General features: G+C 39.2%; 1 pseudogene; it reads right to left on the bottom strand.

Annotated features, from left to right (window-relative positions):
• Positions 1-7,411: 7,411 nt before the first annotated feature.
• On the bottom strand, positions 7,412-7,528 carry LOC118759963 (U2 spliceosomal RNA; annotated as a pseudogene).
• Between the last annotated feature and the right edge of the window lie 9,204 nt (positions 7,529-16,732).

Below are 16,732 nucleotides of genomic sequence, written 5' to 3'. Positions count from 1 at the left end.
GGTCATTGCCAGAGAGGGTGGGGACCCAAAGTTGGAACCAAGTGAGGGCCAGAGAAAGCTCCCCTCCCTAGTCCTAAAGGAAGTTTACTGTTCTTCTGTTTCTGTGGACTGCTCAGGGCTCCTGGTTGTTGTTCTGATGCCCTTGGATCCTGCGAGGAAGGATTTGGACTTCTTTCATGCCATGTGGTAGATCCAAGTGGGAGTGGATGACCTCAGAGTTCTTGGCCTCCGAAGGCACTATAATTCCCCGTGGTCTGCTTGGCATTTGGGATGTAGTCCTTGGTGCTCATACTGATAGTCCTTGGTGAGAATCTGGGAGTCCTCAGGGTTGGGATACAAGCCTTCTCTTGTCCCCCTGCTCTGTGCATATGACTTCCTGTTAAGAGGTTGTCAGGATCACTCTTGATTCCCCCTATATGTCTTTGTAGTTTAACTATTGTCTAATGTTGATTCGAGCCTGTTGTCTATGAGTTACCACTTATGATCCTGGTAGGTTATATTTCACATCTTCTTTACACATTCTAGGGAGATGGAAGATTTCTCTGCTCTCCTGCCCCATTACAGAATAACATAGGGTATTAAAAGTGTATTAGGTTTTACAGTTCTTTGATGTAGATCATAAGCAGTCTGACTCACATTGATTGCTGGTTATTTGGTTGCTTCACGATATCTTATTGCATGTGAGGCTGTTTGAGGTTGAGATAATACTACATTTTACAGGTACTATTTTTCATATTGACATCATATCTTAAATTAAGGCAAACATGTGGTATCTAACCTTTCGGGATTGGCTCATTTCCCTTAGCATTATGGTTTCCAGTTGGGCCCATTTGGCCACAAAGAACTGCATTTTTTTCATAGCTGAGTAGTATTCCATGGAGTAAATGAACCATAGCTTTCTTCAACGCTATAAAATGCTAAATACTATAATGAAAATAGACACAAGACAGCTGAATAGTAATCTATAGCCATTTTAAGGTGTATAGAACCTGGTTGTATATAAACTAAAACTGAAATGTCAACGAAGAAGTCACAGGATGTGGTAAAGAACATGCATTTTTTTAAACATATTGATTACTCAATACTATGTCAATTAATTCCATAACATTATAAATTGCTGCTGATGTTATGTTGGGGCTTTTAATTGATCGGGATGATACTCTGCCAGCTCTATCTTCAGACCAGAGATGGTCTGCCCGACAAGCCGTAGAACTTATCTGGACAATAAGGTGCTGGACTCAATGCTTGGTATATGCTTGCAATGAAAGAATCTCATGTGAACTTGAACTGTGGTAATGCAACAAGGTGGAGGACTCCACCATGTGGGGAGGGTTTGGGGAGGGGTTGGGGGAATCCCAGTGCCTATAAAACTGTGTCACGTAATGCAATGTAATTAATAAAAAAAAATCACAATGCTGGATCACCTAATGCCTGTTAGAATGACTACTATCCAAAAGAGGGCAAAAATACTAACAAGGCTGTGGAGAAATGGGGCTCTCACACAGTTTGTGGAAATTCAAATGAATGCAATCACAATTGAAACCAGTGTGGATATTTCTTTGAACACTTTTATTAGAAGTTCCATGTAATCCAAAATCCCACTACTGAGTATAAATCCAGAAGACACGAAAACATTGTATCACATAGATACCTGCTCTGCCATGATGCACTATATTCACAGCAGTCAAGATAAGGGACCAACCAAGGCATCCATCATGAGATGAACTGATAAAGTGTTTATGTGTGTATGAATATATATGTATACAAACATATACACACAGGATAGTATTCAGCCATAAAATTTTTGTTTTCAGAAAAATCGATGGAACTGGGGAACGCATTAAGTAACATAAACTAGAAAAATATCATATTTTCCCTCATAGATGGGATCTTAAAGAGAACTCTCAAATCTGAACATAAAATGCTGATTATTAGAGATGGGGAAGGGTGGATGGAGTAAAGGGAATTTGGTTAACCACAAAACTAGGGCATCTGGGTGTGTGTGTGGTTTGCTACTTGACAAATACACTAATATAAGATATTTTAAAAAGTTTATTTTTCATGAGAGTTCCAAGCCTTAGGGATTTCCCCTTCTACCTTCCCCCACACTATTTATCTTGTATTATTACAATGGTATAGTACTTCAGCAACAGTCACAAGTCCATTATTCTTAGATTTAAGTGTATCATAAACAATAGTAGAAAGTCCAGCATCCTACTGTCAAGATATATTTAACAGTTTCATTAGGAATCTTCATTTGGGAGTAGGGATACATACTGCAACATATGATTACTTCTCAATGTGCTAATCTCCACTATATGGTTCCTCTAAGTGATTATATATGTATGCACATTTATTGATATGTCTATCTATGTTTAGCATGAAGGTTGCCTTATAGCAGAAAAAATATATGATATTTGTCTTTTGGGGATTGGCTTACTCCAGTCAGCACAATGGTCTCTACTTGGGACCATTTTGTTGCAAATGGTCAAATTCCATTCATTTTAATGGCTGAGTGGTAGTCCATGAAGGAGATGTTTACCCATTCCTGCTTTGATGGGCATCTGGATTGTTTCCATGTCTTGAGTTTTGTCGATTGTGAGGTATAAATATAAGATTATAGGACACTTTCTTACATGCAGATTTCATTTCTTTTAGAAATATTCCCAGGAGTCAGATAGCTGGGTCAAATGGTAGCTCAAATTTTAGTTGTCTTTCTACACTAACACCAACAGTGAAGCAGGGTACCTGTCTCCTCACATCCACATCAGGAGATGTTGTTAGTAGAGTGCTGAATGTAGGCCAATAGCACTGGAGTTAGGTGGAACCTCATTGCTGTTTTGTATTTCCCTGATAGCTACGGAACCTGAAAAAATTTTCATGTTTATTTGCCATTTGAATTTGTTCTTTTCAAAATTTCTGCTGATTTTCTTTTCCCATTTCTTCACAGGGTTTTTGTTTGTTTGTTTTTCTGTCATTGAGTTTATGAAGCTTTGTAAATCCTGAATATTGTAAACCCTCCTAACTATTGTATACTTTGCAAAGATTTTCTCCTGTTCTATTGGTTGCTTCTTTACTTCACTGACCATTTGCTCTGCTAAACAAAAGCTTCTTAGTTTGATGTAGCCCCATTTGTTTATTTTGGCTTTGGCTGCCTGTGCTGTTGGTGACTTTTCTGTCTTTACCAATGCCTCTATCTTGGTGAGTGTTCCCTACGTTTTCTCTGTTAGTTTGATGATATCTGGGTGCAGATGTAGGTTTTTGATCCATTGACAGCTGATTTTTGTATTAAGGTGACAGGTAAAGACCTTGTTTCTTATTGCTGCAGTCTGATATCCAATTGTCCCAACATCATTTGCTGAAGAGACCAACCTTCTTTTTTCTTGGATTATTTTCAATTTTCTTGTAAAAGATCAGTTGGCTGTACATGTATGGGCTCCCTCCTGGGGTTTCTATTTTCTATTCCATTGATCTCTGCTTTGATGACTACTGCCCTGTATTATGTCTTGAGGTTTATTTTTATTCTTCAGGATAGCTTTGGCTACGAGTGGTGTATTGTCCTTCCAGAGGAATTTTCTAGCATCTTTTCTGTTTCTGAGAAAAACGTTGTTGGGATTTTTATTGGGATTGCATTGAACCTGTACACAACTTTTGTTAATATGGACATTTTGAGTATGTTCATCCTACCAATCCAGTAACATAGTAGATTTCTCCATATCTTCTATTTTTTCATGTTTTATAATTTTCATCATAGAGATCTCCCACATCTTTGCTTAGAGTTATCCTAAGGTATTAAAGATTTTTCTCCACTATTTTAAAGGGGAATATTCTTACAAGTTGTTTCTCAACCATGGATTTATTTGTGTATATAGGGCCAGCAATTTGTGTTTTTAAAAACTTTCTTGTGTGTTACAATAGTCTATTGAGTCTTTCAGCTATCCTTGGCATAGAATCTTATCGTCTATGAACAAGGATAATTTTAGTTTCTAGTTTGGCATTTGAATTCCTTTAATTTCTTTTTCTTCCTCATTAGAGGACTTCCAATGCTATGCTGAATAGGAGGGGTGAAATTGGACATCCCTGTGTAGTTCCAGATGTTAGTGGAAAAGCTTCCAGTCTTTCCCTCATTTAGTGTGATGCTGGCATTGGTTTTTTTGTATATTGCTTTGATTGTGTTGAAGAATGCACCTTTTATGCCTCTGCTGTTTAGTGTTTTTTGGCATGAAGTAGTGTTGGATCTTAGCAAGTGTCTTCTCTGCATGTATTGAGATGATTATGTGGTTTTTATTCTTCAGTTTGTTGATGTGGTATATCATATTTATTGATTTGTGTATGCTAAACCATCCGTGCATGCCAGGGATAATTCCACTTGGTCTAGGTGAATGATCTTCCTGATGTATTGTTGGATTCTGATGGCTAGTATTTTGTTGAGGATATTTTTGTGTCTGTACACATAAACGATATCGGATTGTGGCCCTCATTCTTTGTTGTGTCTCTGTCTGGCTTTGGTATTAAGGTGATGCTGGTTTCATAAGAAAGTTTGGAAGGATTACTTCCCTTTCTATTGTTTTGAGTAGCTAGTGGAGGACTGATATAAGATCTTGAAACATTTGGTAGAATTCTGTAGTGAAGCCATCTGGTCCAGGGTTTTTGTTGTTGGGAGGGATTAACTACTGATTTAATCTCTGTCCTGGTTGTAGGACTATTTAGATTATTAATGGCCTCATGATTCAATTTTGGTAGATTTTGTGTGTGTCCAAAGTTTTATCCATTTCCTCTCGGTCTTCTGATTGGTTGACTTTCAGTTGCTTGTAATAGCTGCTGATTATTATCTGTATGTCTGAGTTGTCTGTGTATATATTTCCTTTTAAGCCTCTTATTCAGTTAATTCTTATCTTCTCTCTCCTTATTCTGATTAGTAGGGCTAGTGGAGAATCTATTTTGTTGATTTCTCAAAAAACCAGCTCTTCAATTTGTTGATCTTTTGTATTGTTCTTTTGGTCTCCATTTGGTTTATTTCCTCCCTTATTTTGATCATTTTCTTTTCCCTGCTAATCTTTAGAGTGTTTTACTATTGTTTTTCTAGTTCCTTCAGATGTATGGTTAACCTGTTTACTTGATACTTTCCTAGTTTCATGGAAAAAACATTAATTGAAATGAACTTTCCTCTTAGCATTGCTTTGATTGTGCTAGTAATTTTTGATATGTTGTGTTGATGGCTTCGTTTGCTTCAAGAAATTTTTTATTTCCTCTTTGGTTTTTTTCTAAAACCCATTGTTCCCTTAGCAGTATATTGTTCAGTCTCCATGTATTTGTGTATCTTCTAGGGGTATTTTGACTTATTGGCCTTCAGTTTCATTCCATGATGGTCTGAGAAGATGCATGGTAGGATTTCAATTTTTAAAAATCTGCTGAGGCTTGATGTGTGTCCTATAACATAGTCAATTCTGAACAAGGTTCTATTTAATGATGAAAATTTTGTGTTTTCTGCATCTGTAGGATGAAAGGTTCTGTAGATACCAATTAAGTCCATTGTCTGGATGAGCTCTCTTGTCTCCTTGGTGGGTTTCTGTCTTGTCATTCAGTCCATTAAGGTTAGTGGGGTGTTAAGGTTCTTCCATTATATTGTATTGGAGTATTTTTTTCTTTAAATCCATTAATATTTGTTGCTTTTGCTAGGTGACATCATTTGATGCATATACATTTATTATGGTGATTTCTCCTTGCTGAATGAATTTCATCATCATTATGTGGTATCCTTCTTTAACTCTTTTTGTTCTTGACTCTGAAGTCTGTAACATCTGATATAAGAATGGGTGCACCAGTTCATTTTTATTTTCTATTAGTCTGGAATATTCTTTTCCACCCTTTCACTTTCAGCTTCCATATGTCTTTGTTGGTGAAATGTGTCTCCTGTAGGTAACAGATAGACAGGTCTTGTTTTTTGATCTAGTCCACAAATCTATGATGTTTGATTGATCAGGTTAAGCCATTTATATTGAGGGTTAATATTGACAAGTTGTGATTGGGTCCTGTCATTTTAGCAATGGATTTCTCATTGTTTGATTTTGTCTTCTTTTGTCCTTTTATTGGGATGTTTCCATTTTTTGTCTTTGGTAGATACTATTACTTTTCTCCATCTGTAGCACATCTTAACACATGTTTGCAGGGCATGTCTAGTAGAGGTGATCTCTTTCAGCTTTTGATTGCTGTACAAGTATTTTTTTTAAAAAGATTTATTTATTTTCACTGCAAAGTCAGATCTACAGAAAGAAGAAGAGACAGAAAGATCCTCCATCTGTTTGTTTACTCCAAAAGCAGTCATAATGGTCAGAACTGAGCCAATCCGAAGCCAGGAACCAGGAGCCTCCTCCAGGTCTCCCACATGGGTACAAGGTCCCAAGTCTTTGGGCCATCCTCCATTGCACCCCCAGGCCACAAGCAGGGAGCTGGAAGGGAAGTGGAGCAGCTGGAACATGAACCGGTTCCCATAGGGAATCCCGGAGCATGCAAGGTGAGGGCTTTATCCACTAGCCTGTTGCACCCGATCCAGCAAATATTTTATTTCTATTTTTTAAAAAATTGTCTAAGTAATTTATTTTATTTTATAATACAGTTTCAGAGGCTCTGGGATTTGCCCTTCCCAGTCTCCCCCAGTGGATTTCTCCTATTTTATTACAATAGTGTAGTCCTTTAATAACAGTCCATCATCCTGATATTTAAGTATATCCTGAAATTGTCATTTTCAAAGACAAAGGAAAGCTTTGCTGAGTAAGTTATTCTGGGCTGACAAATTTTTCATTTTAGGATCTGAAATGTGCCACTCCATTGTCTTCTGGCCTGTAGAGTTTCCTCTGAGAGGTCAGGTGTAGGTCTGATTGAGGTTTGTCTATTAGCTAATTGAGTTTTCTCATGTGCATACTTAAGTATCTTTTCTTTATACTCAACTGAAGAGAGCTTGATTATGATGTGTCATTTCAAGGATCGCTTTTGGTCCACCTTATTGGGAGTTCTGTGCCTCTCCTGTATTTTGCTTTCCAATTCTTTCTCCATTTTCGGGAAGTTCTCAATTATTATTTCGTTAAACACATCTTTTTAACCTAGCTTCTCCTTTGTATATTTTGTAACTCCCATACTCTTCCATTTGGTCTTTGATTGTGTCCCAAAGGATGCTTTTCTTCGCTGGACTCTGTTCCTCTTCCAGCTTTTAGATGTTTCGGAGTTATTGCAGAAAGTGCTTCTAAATCAGAAATTCTTCTGCCTCACCTATTCTATTATTGAGACTTTTCACTGAATTTTTAATTTGCTCTATTGTGTTTTTCATTTCTAATAATTCAGCTTGATTTTGTTTCAATGTGGCTATTTCCTTGGTAACATTTTTTAAATGTCTATGTGTTTCTCACTGTTTTTAAGGGGCTTTATAGTGGTTTTTAAGAATTCTTTATCTGGCAGTTCCTCGATGTCTTTCTTATTAAACTGATAAGAACAGATACTACACTTGATCTTAGCCAAAAGGCTGAGAAGCGATGTCTTTCTTATTTAGCTCTGAGACTGACATAGACTTTTTTCCTTTGAGGGGAGGCATCAGTAACCTTGTCCATTGTGCCTACCTTCTTTTGCCCTTGACCGTTGCAACTCTGATGAGTGGATTCTTTACCTTGGGGCTGTTTTTTTGAGGGGGGTGTGAGCTGGTTTTTATGATGTGTCATCCACAGGTGTACAGTTCAAGTTTACTGATCCTGTTCAGTTTTTGTTCTTTGTTTGCTGTCACTCAAGCCACTCTCTGAGTAAGTTTCAGTCCCAGACTCCCATGGTAAACTTCTTTTTTTTTCATGCTAAACTTCCGCCATGGTCTCTTCAGCCTCTCTCTTTGTTCTCCACTCTCCACCCCCTGTGATTTTGTGCTGTGGTCATACCATTGCCTTCTTATCCTTACCGCCTCTCTCAGTTCAGCAGTACCTGGGATTAGGGAGACACCAGCTGTGACTTTGATGTAGATCACAGGGTTGTCAGTGGTGCCTATTGCAATAGAATTTTTTTTCTTTCCTCTTCTCTCCAGAAATGCTGGAAATTAGGTCTGGGGCAATTCAGAGCATTTTGAATGGAACTGTTGAGATGCCAAGTTGGTGTTGTTTTTCCACTGGGACTAGTGCAATGTGTCGAGCCTCTTGTGGCTTAACAAATGTGCAGCTCACTATTGTCTCTCTATTTGACACACTGCTCAAAATGCTTGATATGGCACTGGTGGTGCTTTGGCCATGAAATCCACCCTGCCCCACACTCAACTGCTTGAGCTCTACCACTCTGCTTCTGCTCATGGTTGGATTAAACAACCCAGCAGGTCCACAGTTCTGTGGCTGGGTTTACCTCCTGAGTTCCCGGTGAACTCCCCTTCCCACCTGGCTGCTGGTGGAGTTCTGATTGCCACTGCAATATCTGTTCACTGCAGCAGTGCCTCGCTGTCTCTGTTGCTTCATTGTGTCCATGGATTTCCTGTTGTCCCTCTGTTGTCAGCTTGTCCTCTCCTATTTACCAAATTAGGGCCTCTCCTGCTACTTGTCCATCTGGTTAAACCTATTCTCATCCTTTTCTGCCATATTTAAATCCTAACATGAGATGTTAACAATAGGGGAAAGTGAGTGTAATTTATTGATTGTGAGAAGCATATTGAGATGTCAATAATAGGAAAAGCTGGGCATGATTTGCTGATTGTGACAATGAAATCATACTAATGTAAGATGTTAAGAACAGAGGAAGCTGCGTGTAGATGTGTTACATACATCTCAGTTTTTGCTTTGTAAATATAAAATTATTGTGAAATAAAACATGCATTTATAAAAGAAAAAAGATTTAAAATTACAATATGAAAGTTTCATACTGTAATTTTGTCCTCAAAGGGTACCATATTCTTCAAAGCCGCGTAATTGTCACCCAGCTGGGAAAATCATATCTGGCCTCACCACTGATGTTTTCCTAGTTGTAAGTGGCAAGAATCTAATGTTGAAAATGAGGGAGGTGGTTGAGAGTGGTGGTGGAGGTAGGGGCATGACAGCTTGCTTTGGAGAATATTCTAGGTTGCTTCAGGCTGTAAATGTCTGTTCAGGTTGTAGCAGAGCTTAAATATTGCCCACTCAGGCCTGTGGAAAACAATCCTGATGGTTTTGCTCAACTAGAAAATTTGGGAGAAATCAGATAAAGAATCACACCAGCACACTTTAGGTTCTATGGAACTTTCTGAGTAAATGCAAAGTATGTCTGATTCCTCGGGAAAATCTAGTTTAGTGGGGAAATTGCTTTTGTGTTTCCATTTATGACGTCATGGACTCTAAATTTTGGTAGTTGACTAAGTCAGACGATATTTGAGAAGTCAGTTGGTCCTATTGCATGTTTGCCCTCTTTCTCTGCCCTCCCTAGTGCAATCTGGATTGGGCACAAGGAGATGAAAACTTTGGACTGTCTCTGGCAGTGGCATTCTGTGTGACTTTATAGAAGCACCTTGCCCTCTGTGCGTCTCAGTTCCCCTAACTGTTTGAAGAAAGGAATTCTTAAGTCTGTTGAATCGTTCCCCTGGGAACACTGCACAAATATAAGGCTCAGTCTGGAACCCTCATAGAGAATTGGCACCTAATATATAGAGATGGCAGATTAAATTATGTTGAGAAAGAACCATGCTTGTTATGTGGCCAAATGGAACAGGATTGAATCATGAGCTTAGAAAATAATCTTTACTTTTCATTTAACCAAGTTTGATATTGTGAAGAAAGGAAGTGTCCCAAATTTGAATATTTATTTGCCAGTAAAAGTTTTACCATTTTTTTTAAAAAAGGTTTATTGGGCCCGGCAGCAGGGCCTAGCGGCTAAAAGTCCTCTCCTTGAAAGCCCCGGGATCCCATATGGGTGCCAATTCTAATTCCGGCAGCTCCACTTCCCATCCAGCTCCCTGCTTGTGGCCTGGGAAAGCAGTTGAGGATGGCCCAATGCCTTGGGACCCTGCACCCGCGTGGGAGACCCGGAAGAGGTTTCAGGTTCCCGGCTTCGGATCAGCCCGTTGCGGCTCACTTGGGGAGTGAATCATCGGATGGAAGATCTTCCTCTCTGTCTCTCCTCCTCTGTGTATATCTGGCTGTAATAAAATGAATAAATCTTTAAAAAAAAGGTTTATTTAGTTTTATTGGAGAGGGAGGAGGAGAGACAGAGAGGAAGATCTTTTGTCCGCTAATTCACTCCCCAAGTGGCCGCAACGGCTGGAGTTGAGTCAATCCGAAGCCAGGAACCAGGAGCTGCTTCTGGGTCTCCCTTGTGGGTAGAGGGTCCCAAGGCTTTGGGCCATCCTTGTCTGCTTTCCCAGGCCACAAACAGGGAGGTGCATGGGAAGCAGGGCTGCCAGGATTAGAACTGGTCCCCACATGGGATCCCAGTGCATGCAAGGCAAGAACTTTAGCTGCTAGGCTACCACCCTGGGTCCAAAAATGTTTACCTTTAAAAAATTACCTCAAGTTTATTGATGAATGATTCAAAGACAACATTGTATTTTGTTATATTAGAGGATTTCAAAAAGTTTTCCGAAAAATGGAATGAGAAGTTAAGTTATTCTGGTGTAAACAGTTATGAAATATATAAATTTCTTTTCATAATATGCATGTAAGTTTTGAAGGTCCTTTATACATTTGTGTTGTGCAATGAATACTAAAATCAAGCCAACTTATGTAGTTATCAGTTACTGCACACGTGTGTGTTAAGAAGCCTTGAAATCAACTCTCTTGTCAAATTTTAAGTATACAAGACTGTGTTACTGACTATAGTTATTGCAGAATACCTTTGGTCCCCAGTACTTACTCACCTTACAACTGATCAAGTTTTCCATGTTCTGCCTACTTTCTAGTCCCTGGTAACCACTACCATTTTATTTTGTGTTACTGAATTTATCGGTCAGCTTTCTGTTACTGCAACAACAACAACAACAACAACACTAAGACAAGCTACTTACTGAAATAGGGAGGTTTATTTTTGGTTCAAGTTTTGAAGACTCACAGGGCAAGACTTGACAGGCCCCGTTGGTTGGGCCATTTATTCAGGTTGCAAGATGGCTATGGCACAGAATGTGCAGAGGAAGGATGACATGGCAAGCCAAGAGGCAGAGAGTGCAGCTGGGCCACAATCAGCTTTCACAACCAGCTCTGTCGCAAGAATTACCTCCCAAGGCCCCTACAGGGATTTAAGGGAGTCCCACTAAGAAGGTTCGTAACTGCTGCAATGGGATCAAGTCTCCACTTTCATGGTACCACCAATGTATGACTTTCTGGATTAAATGTGTACATGGGTTCGGGAATCAAATATTATTGAAACCACAGCAATATGCTTGATTTTCAGAAAGTTTACATGCAAATGACATGATGTAGCATTTATCTTTCTGTGCTATCTTATTTCATTAACATTTTTCCAAAGGGCATTTATGTTGTTACAAATGGAAGGATTTCTGTCTCTTAAGGATGAAAAATATTCCATTCTGTGTATGTATGTACACATATTTTGTAATTGTATTTTCTTTATTCATTCACTCAGGTTGTTTCCATATCTTGGCTGTCATGAATAGTGTTGCAATGGATATGGAAGTGTTTGAATCAGCTCTGCTGGGCTGAATGATTTCACAAATGTGAACTACTCTCTGAGATTTGTTTTCTTCATCCAACTGTCTCGATGAGAAGCTGCCTCACCTCCACCCCAGTGATATCATGACCTACATTTTCTGAGTATAAACTTTCTCGGCAATTCATTGGAATGAGTCCAGAGATATTTGAGTTCTCTCTTACGGCAGTTTCCCAGTGCAGGGAGCAGGCTTTTCCTTTTCTCTCATTTTATTTTCTACTTTCTTGGAGCTGAGCAGTAATAACAAGGAGTACAGAGTTTCCATGGCTCTAGGTATCAGGAATGGAAGTCAGGCACTGGAGACAGTCCTCTTATTTCTGATGGATCGTTGAGTTGGTCACTTGGCTCTTCGGCCTATATCTGTCTATATATTAGGACTACCTGAGGATGTTGCATTACAAATACACCGATCCCAACTTCACTTTTCAGGGATTTGGGGTCAGTGACAAGTTGTGAGTCTTAGCTCTTGATTTCAGACAACAGCAGTCATCATTCCAGATGTCTTCATTGTCATGCTGTGTGATACAACTCGCCTGCCTATTGAAATGTGACAGAACTCAAGAAAGTTTCCCCTTGCACAAGATTATCATCCAGGTACAGGTTTCTGAAGGTATGCTCTGTAGGTTTTTAGTGGACCATAAGGAACTACCTGAATTCCTTTGATGGAACCAAGAGGAATTCTTTTCTTCACTTCAGAAAATTAGTGATATCTGCTCTTGCCAATTGGTGTCTTCATACAAAGTTGAAGGCTGTTTAATTTCTGCTTTCTGAAGTTGTGGTTCCGCTGAAAGCAAAACCAAGGGCAAGGACCCGGGTGAGAAGTTTATCAGGGAGGTGACTCCAGGGAACAGAAAGGTGTGAAGGGAAGAATGAGTATGCCATTTAATTGATCACTTTTGTGGGGACCTGTGACTTTATCCCTTTGGGAAGTCTGTGTTAATCAATGTGGTTCAGTGGCTCTAAGCCAGCAGTGACCTTCCCTCTAGATGGCATCTAGCAATGTGTGGATGTGTTCTATTTGTTAATTTGGTAAGTGCTACAACATGCAAGGAAACATGATACACAGGACTATCTTTTCATCCCTCCGCAACAACAAAAACAACACTGCATAGTCTCAAAAATTGATAGTGCTAGTGTCAATGAACCTCAGAATTGTCCCTTTTAGAGATGATAAGCTTGTAGCATCTATCTGTTACTTATCTCTGGCTTAGGCTTGGCTCTGGGAATGAGTGCCTTTAGCTTTCCAGGCTGTGCTTGCCTTCCTGTTGTGCAGACTCCAGTATTGGTGGATAAATCCTTGAGGCCAAGAGAACTGTGACTCACATAGATGGAAAGCTGGCCAAGTGTGTGAAATAACCAAGTGAGTGCTGAAATAAGGTCAGACCAATGCCAAAGGCATGTGGCAATTTTCCTAGTTGAGTAATGATTCTGGTGCTGTGGAGAAGATAATGCAACTGAAGAAAATTACAGACCCCAAACTTTCGTAATATAATTCTAGGTAGAGACAAGGATAAATGATGGACATTTGCGATAGTACAGAATGCAAGGATGTGGTGAAAGGGTTAAAAGCATGTTTTTGGGGGGCCTGTGAGATGGCTCAGGAGCTAAAATCCTTGTCTGGCATGCGCTGGGATCCCATTTGGGCACTGATTTGTGTCCCTGGATGCTCCACTTCCCATGCAGCTTGGGACCTTGCATGTGCATGGGAAACCTGGAAGCAGCTACTGGATTCTGGCTTCGGATAGGTTCAGCTATGATATTTGTGGTCACTTGCAGTGTGAGCCAGCGACCAAAGATCTCTCCCTCCAACTCTGCTTTTCCAATAAAAATAAGCAAATCTATGAAACAAAAACAGAAACAGAAAAGTGGTCTCCGGGCCAATAGCAAGTCTTGAATTCAAGTTTTGTTTTGTGCACTTCAGCAGTTTCATTGGGAGTCCATTTTTGATCTGGAAGTAGAGCTACATACTGCATTGAATGCTCACATCTGGATATGATAGTCTCCATTAGACAGTTACTGCACATCTCCTTAAATGAAAAGCCACAATACAAAATCAGCAACAGTAAGGAAAATAGAAATTTACAATGCCATGAAGTTAAATAATATGTTACTGGATATGAGAGTCTCCATTACAAAGTTACTGTACATGCCCTTAAATGAAAAGCCATAAACAAAATAAACAATAGGAAGAAAAAATGAAATTAACAATGCCGTGAAGTTAAATAACATGCTACTGAATGACTAATGTGCTGCTAAAGAAATGAAATCAAGAACCATCTTGAAGAAATTGATGCTACTGTATGACCTATGAGTCAGTGAAGAATTTAATAAGGAAGTGTTTTGAAGAGATGAAACTAAAAACAAAAATCAAAATCCATGAGATAGACTTTTTTCTTTTTTTAAAAGATTTATTTTATTTTTATTACAAAGTCAGATATACAGAGAGGAGGAGAGATAGAAAGGAAGATCTTCCATCCGATGATTCACTCCCCAAGTGAGCACAACAGCTGGTGCTGTGCCGATCCGGAGCCAGGAGCCAGGAGCCAGGAACCTCTTCCGGATCTCCCACACGGGTACAGGGTTCCAAAGCTTTGTGCCGTCCTCGACTGCTTTCCCAGGTCACAAGCAGGGAGCTGGATGGGAAGTGGAGCTGCTGGAATTAGAACCGGTGCCCATATGGGATCCCAGGGATTTCAAGGCGAGGACTTTAGCCGCTAAGCCACGCCGCTGGGCCAGAGATAGACTTTCAACTGATCTTTGTTGGTGAAATGTGTCTCCTGTAGGCAACAAATAGATGGGCTTTGTTTTTTCAATCTAGTCTACATATCTGTGATGTTTGATTGATGAGTTTAAGCCATTTACATTCAGGGTTAGTATGAATGGGTGGTAATTTGGTCCTGTCATTTTAACAATGGGTTATCCGTTGATTTAGTTTTATGTTATTTTACTGGGATGTTCTTCACATTTGCCTTTGGTTTTGGTGGGTGATATTCCTCTTCTCTGTCAAGAGAACATCCTTAGTATCATTTGTGGTGCAGGTTTGGTAGAGGCATATTCTTTTAACTTTTCTTTACTGTGGGGGAATTTTATTCCATTTTCAAAGACAAAAGAAAGCTTTGCTGGGTACATTATTCTGGGCCAACAATTTTTTGGTTTTAGATTCTGGAATATATCACTCCATTCTCTTCTGGCCTGTAGAGTTTCTTGTGAGAGATCTCCTGTGAATTTAATTGGCATTCCTTTATATGTCAATTGATTTTTTTTTTGTGGGCACATTTAAGGATCTTTTCCTTATGTTTGACTGAAGAGCTTGATTACCATGTGTCATGGTGAAGATCACTTTTGGTCAAGCCTGTTAGGGGTTCTGTGCACCTCCTAGATGTTGCTTCCCAATTTTTTTTCTGGGTTAGGAAAATTTTCCCTTATTATTTCATTAAATACATTTGTAAACCCAGCTTCTCTTTCTGTACCTTCTGGGACTTCCAGAACTCTTATATTTGGCCTTTTAATAGTGTCTTTCAATTCTTGAACACTTTTTTAGCGTGACCCAACTCTACTTCGAGCTTTTTGTTTGTTTCCCCTGGTGACAGGAAATATCTTCCAATTTTGAGATTCTTTCTTCTGCTTGCTTCATTCTATTTTGGAGACTCTCCACTGTACTTATAATTTGCTCCACTGTATTCTTTGGTTCTGATATGTCAGCTTGCATTTGATTCATTACCTGTGTGGCATATTCCTTCAATTTTTCGAACTTCTTTATTATGTGCTTCTCATTGTTGATAAGATGCTTTATAACAAGTGTTTTGAATTCTGTATCCTCCATTTTCTCAATGTCTTCCTCAGTTAACTCTGAGTTTGGCAAAAGGTTTTGCTCCTGTGTAGGGGAGTCTTCAGTAATGTTCATTGTGCCTTTGTCTCTTCTTTTGCTCTTGGTCATTGTACTTCTGGTTATCAATTCTTTTCCTTAGGGCAGGCTTCTAAGTTGTGTCACCCACAATCTGCAATTCAATTTTATTGTGGTTGGTACCCGGTTCTTTGTTTGCAACCACTTGTGCCACTCCCTTCAGTGAGTTCCAGTTCTTGGTTCTTATGTTAGATTTCCACTATGGTCTCTGTAGCCCCAGTTTCTGCCTCAGCACTCTGCGTGTCCTGTGATACCATGCTGAGGCTGCACCATCGCCAGTACAACCTTTCCCTTACTCCCAGTTTGAGCAGTTCCCAGGAATAGGGAGATACCAGGTATCCTAAATAGCTAGGTGGTTGTTGGTGTTGATCTTGCCAGAACCTGTTGGCTGTTAGATTTGAGGGCCACATGGACTGATTTTTGATCTGTATGATGCCAAAGTTGGTATAATTTTCCCTTTGAGACCAGTGCAATGAACTGAGCATAGTGAGTTCATTTCCAGCTCCAACATCTCTAATTGTCTAAATATTAATGCTGTGGTCTCTGCATTCCTTGTCTTTGTCTGGATATCAACTTTTTTTTTGTTTGATAAATATTCTCTACAATACTTCGATGATCTCAGTATTGACTCTGAGAACACAGAGACTCTGAAGATTTGTCCCTCTTCCACAGTCTTAGGCTATCGAGTCTTCGAGAAATGCAAAGTCATTCAGTGTGATTGCTAGAAGCTGGGATTGTTAGGGCAGATGTAGGGAATTTGAGTAATGGATATCAAGTCAGAAATAGGTTGAAAGTTTCTAGTATTATCAACATAGATGGGTTACTGCTATTCATAATTACCTATTACATGTTTTATGGGCAAATCAAAAAATTCCAAGATTTCAATTACAAGGTACATAAAAAAGGGAAAATAGCAATTATCCCAATTATGTCAGTACACATTATACATGGATTAAAATGTCACACTGTACCCTGAAAAGAGGACATTTGTTGTTAACAAGGAAAGTTTTTAAAAATACCTGTTTTGATAACTATTCAATTTATTCTCTGCATTTTTGAATTTGTAGAACAATATGAGAATACTTTGAAACGTTTGTGGGGAAATGGAATAAAAGTAGCTATTTTGATGTAAAAAGTTTTAAAATTCATGTGTAGCTTTTTTTTTTAGAATATATGTTTTCC

Source organism: Ochotona princeps, chromosome 14, assembly GCF_030435755.1.
Source record: "Ochotona princeps isolate mOchPri1 chromosome 14, mOchPri1.hap1, whole genome shotgun sequence".
Taxonomy (NCBI): domain Eukaryota; kingdom Metazoa; phylum Chordata; class Mammalia; order Lagomorpha; family Ochotonidae; genus Ochotona; species Ochotona princeps.
Note: the sequence above shows the minus strand (reverse complement) of the source record. Positions and strands in the feature narration are given on the sequence as shown.